The sequence below is a fragment of the Manis pentadactyla genome, chromosome 13 (genome assembly GCF_030020395.1).
Source record: "Manis pentadactyla isolate mManPen7 chromosome 13, mManPen7.hap1, whole genome shotgun sequence".
NCBI classification, from domain to species: domain Eukaryota; kingdom Metazoa; phylum Chordata; class Mammalia; order Pholidota; family Manidae; genus Manis; species Manis pentadactyla.
The window spans coordinates 47,085,730-47,091,285 of record NC_080031.1 but is presented as its reverse complement, the minus strand read 5'-3'; the positions used below and the strand labels follow the sequence as shown (position 1 = coordinate 47,091,285).

General features: G+C 33.4%; 1 pseudogene; it reads left to right on the top strand.

Moving 5' to 3' along the window:
• Positions 1-2,019: 2,019 nt before the first annotated feature.
• On the top strand, positions 2,020-2,952 carry LOC118929266 (olfactory receptor 14C36-like; annotated as a pseudogene).
• The last annotated feature ends 2,604 nt before the right edge of the window (positions 2,953-5,556 follow it).

Genomic DNA, 5,556 nt, shown 5'->3' with positions numbered 1-5,556 from the left:
TCATGAATTATCTTAGAATTTAAGGCTTCTATCTTTGAACTTACTGGATATTCAAACTAAAGAAATAAACTGAAACAATGAATCAATTATTCTCATCTTTTCATCTTTGGGTCTTTTAAAAATCTTTTAAGCGTTTATCATAATATACATATATGCATATGTATGTATATGCAATATGAAGTGTATGCAAATACTGAAGTGCACTTCCAGAAGCATATTTATCATTTGCAAATATAATTAAATTTACTTGAAAATTTCTCAAAATTTTGTAAATAACTAGTCAGTTGTTTAACATGGAGAATGGTAATTATAATCTGTAAACTCTGAGCTCAAATAATCCTCTATAGACATTGAGAGAAGAATTATATATTTATTATTTTAAAACAAGAACAATATGAAGGGTGTAATTCTTTTACCCTTAGCAATTACTCAGTAAAGAGGAAGGCCCTTTAATCAGACTTTACTAATATTTCCGGAATTTAAGGATATTCTAATTTATCTTTATTGCCGTTTATCTTTTAATTCTACTAAATCTTTTTTTTTTTATTTACAGCTCCAAAATTTTTTTTTTCACTTGTAAATTTCCCTGTATTGGTTTGCATACCATGTATTTCAGGTGGTTTTAGTTCTGACTTAGTCTGAAATATTCATGGTTAACTTAAAGAAAGAGCGAGCTGTTTTGTTAAAAATCTGACAGATTAAAAAGGAAAATTTATTTTTTATTTGTTGAAAATTTGAGGTCTCAACTATGAGTTAAATGGTTTTTTATATACTTATTTCTCTCATATTTCATGCTTACATGTGACTTCTGTTTGAGGGGACTGTAATCTAATGTTTTGCTATGATACTTATGCATGAAAAGTTGTCAATAAAAACATTATTAAATTATACTTTTGTCACATAAAGAGTGCATTGATTAATTTCAATTGATTCAGACTAATGAACACTTCATTAACTTATTTTGGTGAGACCAATAACAGGTAGCTATTGAAAAAGTAGTGCTATGACACTTTGGAGATTTAGAAAATACATCTTACTTTTCCATCCAATATGTGGATAAGGGAGAAGACTGACAAATTTCTTATGATTTGTCAAGGACGAACTGTTTTCTGAAATTTTAAATACTTAATTGAAATTTTAAGTATTATATTTTACCCTCACTGGACTCATGAATAAAAAAGAAACAACATTTTCCTTTTTCTACTAAAACCCATGGAAGGAAGTTATTAAATACTTGGGGGTATTCAGTAAAAAAAAATGTTTAATCATATAACCACATAGAATTCTTATTTATCAAGCTTTAATTCACCTAGACCAATGTCTTCTGAAATAACTCTAGTGAAGACCACTTTTACCATTCCTCTAAACTTTTTCTGGCCAATTCTTTGGAATTAAAATAAAATTCTAGAAAAAAAATAGTTAAAAATGACATGTAAAATATTAGTAGTACACTGATCCTACACATGTGTGTCATGGTATTGCCATCATGATCTAAAAGGGTGTGAAGTCATAATCCCAATTTCTGTGCATATCATTTGAAGTCTAATTTGAAGCACATATGGACAATAATCCATATTTTTGTAGAGCAATGAGCTAACCTCCACTGTATCAATACCTAGGAAATATGTGCTATAATCCTAATAAAATTTAACAACTATGATTGAGAATTTGCTTTGTTTGTCGAATTTATATTTAAGAACTACTAAAATCATCATTAAAATAATAAACCTCATAGACTGCATAATTTTAAGCAAAGTAAAAAGCACTTTATTTCATTACCAGAGGATGGGACTGGGGAGTCCCATCCTTAGTACTTTGCTATGATCACTACATAGTAGTGGTGATAATTTGAGCAAAGAAGGGAATGAAAACAGTCATTTTCTATGCACAAAGCCCAACTGTATAAAATATAAGGAAACATATTCAAAGACAATATTCTGGGTAATTTCATAAATTGCTTTTATGAATATCTTTCATGGTTCATGCCTTTTGTTTTCCAGATCCACCACTCTTACCTAAATGGCCAATTGCTCAAAGGTGACCGAGTTTCTCCTTGAAGGCTTTGCTGATGGGAGAGAGTTGAGGGTCTTACAAGTCGTATCATTCCTATTGATATACTTGGCCACCTTGCTAGGGAACCTTCTCATTATTGCTGCCACTACTTTTGACCAGAGCCTTCACACGCCCATGTATTTCTTCCTCAGAAACCTGTCTATCTTAGACATGTGCTTTGTTTCTGTCACTGTCCCCAATGCCTGTGTCAATTCCCTCACTGACAACAGGGTCATTTCAGTGGCTGGGTGTGCAACCCAGGTCTACCTGGTTATTTACTGTGTGTATGTGGAGCTCTTGTTCCTCACCATCATGGCCCGTGACCGCTATGTGGCCATCTGCCAGCCCCTCCGCTACCCGGTCATCATGAACCACCAGTTCTGTGTCTGGACAACACTGGTCTCCCTGCTCAGTGGCCTCATCTACGCAGGTGTGCACACAGGCAACACGTTCCGGCTGTCCTTCTGTCAGTCCAAAGTGGTCCATCAGTTCTTCTGTGACATCCCTTCTCTGCAGAGGCTCTCGTGATGCGATACCTTCATCAGTTTTCTCTTAATTCTGATGTCTGCCATTATGGTCTGTGGTGGCTGCTTTACCTTTATTGCCATGTCGTACATTCAAATACTTTCCACTGTGCTGAAGTTTCCAACCAGAGAGCGAGGCAAGGCCTTTTCCACGTGTGTCCCTCACATCACTGTGGTTTGTGTCTTCCTCACTTCTCTCATCTACGTGTACCTAAAGCCTTCAGTAACCTCTTCTATGATTCAGGACATGATTCTTTCTGTGCTGTATACTATAGTTCCCCCATTCTTGAATCCAATCATCTACAGTCTTAGAAATAAACAGGTAAAGAAAGCTGTAAGCAAAATAATATTAAGAAAGTGTTATTCAGGGAAATAATAAAGGTAAATTTTAGATTTACCCCAATTTAATTGAATGAGATCCAAATTTCTATAAAATAACTCCTTGTTTGGTTTTACATATTAAATTTCTCATTCCAAAATCATTCTGTAAAGATCTAATTTAATTAATCTTATAAAATTATAATTTTGTGTTTGATATTACCCTTTCCATTTATCTTATATAATATCATATTTAACAACAGCCTGTTTTAATAACTGGGAATGATCAAAGTTGAAGCAAATCATTTGAAATTAGATTTTTGTGATTTTTCAAGTAATAATATAATTAATACCCCAAAGGAATTTTCAAGTAATAAAATAAGAAAGTAGGTTACAAGATTTATTACCTCAATTTATTCCATGGCAAATGAAATAACTCTAGGTAGAAAAAAAAGTGCTATTTAACTGGAGAAATTCATGCATGGGGAAATTATAACTTAAATCCAATATAAATGATAGGGCATGACCCATATGGAAGAAAAACAAGGATATAACATTTTAGAATGTGAAATCAAATGTTCACAAAATGAGGACTAAACAAACTGTGACTCTAGCCTTCCCACTTACATGACTGATGAATTGCCTGTTACTTGATGGAAAGTGCCATTAACTCCCTTGACTGAGTTTGTGTATATTTATTTCAGCAACTCCATACTAAATGATCCATTTTGGGGAGAAAAGTCTTGTTGCTGGACTACTAGCCAACATTCCTTTTTTTCTTTCAGATTTGTTACATATTTTTTGTTGTATTTTTACGAGTATAGTGTCATGTCTAAAAATTCTGGAATAGTCAATAAATTTTGACATTGTTATTAATGTGTATCAATTACTAAATTTATTTTCTTTTTTAGCATCATAACATAAATCTTTATCTGTATTTGAAGTCTAAAATCTTTTGTAAGTATATCCTCATCATGGATAAATAAGTTAGGTTTCCCTAAATTCTCATTTTCCAAACTACCATACAATTTTGCCTCAAATTCACAACTACTTTGGGACATGCTCAGGATCAAGTTGTCTAAGAAATTTTATATAACAAACAAAATGAGAAATAAAGCAGTTAATATAAGTGCTCAACCATAAGTGACTCAAAAAATGTCCATTTCAGAAAATATATTTTGTTCTTCAAAATTAAATGTTAGAAAAAGGAGGAAAGTATAAATGACTTCATTATGGCGAAAAAACCAGGTACCTAAGTATTTGGGACAGATTAATAAGTAGGTATCCAAAAAAGTCAAGAAAATATTTGCCAGTGAAATGATTTATTGAATGGAGAGCTGGTTGGGAAAGCTCAGAGATGTTGAGTGCTACACATGAGTTGATCAAGGTGCTTATACTAACTACAGCCATCAATAAAGTAGAATGGCTCAGGCAGGGTGCAGTTGTTGCATGCAAGTCCCACTGTTCTTTGGCCAGGATAGAGCCTTCTGATAGTGGATGCTTTCTTGCTTTAAGTAGTTGTGTTCTCCATACGTGGGCTGTATAGTTTATACTTGGTGGAATTCACTGAGATTTTCTATTTGGTTGAGGAGTTCATATACTAAGGGGAATTGCTACCTCTTTATCAAGCTTTTATTTAATGTTTTAAATTCTTATATGAATCCCTTTCTCCATGGTAATTCTTCTTTCTTCATCACCAGACAGGAAATAGAGGGAATGTCTTCAGTATATTTCTCAGTAGTTGGAAGTAGCTCATTTTTTCCCGAGGAAAAGTCTCAGGCGCCATTATCCCAGAGAGGCTTAGGAAGGGGACAGTGATTGGCAGTTGCCACAGGTGATTGCCATGGCATGTATAGACCTGATTTCAGTCCTCCATGTTATGTAATATGTCTGACCATATTGAGCCAGTACATTTGAGTTTATGTTCATATGCATAGTGTCTCTCACCATTTGTATTTGGTCTTAGCAAATGTTAAAGAAAGAGGAACAATTGGGTTAAATATACCTTCTAATGGTATCATGAAAATGTGACCATGTGGTTGGATATTTTAATTTCATAATTCTTTTTATTGTGTCAAATATGCTTAACATAAAATTTACCCGTTTTAACTATTTTTTTAATGCACAGTTAAGTGACATTTATGTATGTTCACAGTATGGTGAAGTCAGCACCACCATTCATTTGAAAGACTTTTCATCTCACGAAAATGAAATGTCGTTCCCATTAAACAGCTCCGCCTTCTCTCCTGCCTCTGGGCCCTAACAACCGCCACTTTACTTCCTTTCTCTTTGACTGTAACCATTCGGTATCTCATATAATTGGAATCCTGTGTATCTGTTCTTTTGTAACTTATTTTTTACACTTAGCATAATGTATTTGTTTTGTTCAAGTTAAAGCATTTTTGAGAATTTCCTTCATTTTTTAAGGCTGAATAGTGTATCATTGTACACACAATGCCACATTTTTTTTTATCTGTTCATATGAAGATAGGAACCTAAGTCGTTCAAACTTTCAGCTCTTGCAAATAATGCTGCTATGAACATGGATGCGTATGTATCTCTTGGTCTGTTTTCAATACTGTGCTTATATACCTAGAAATGGAATTGCTATAGCACATGGTAATTCTACATTTAATATTTTAGGAAATGCTAGTATTTTCTC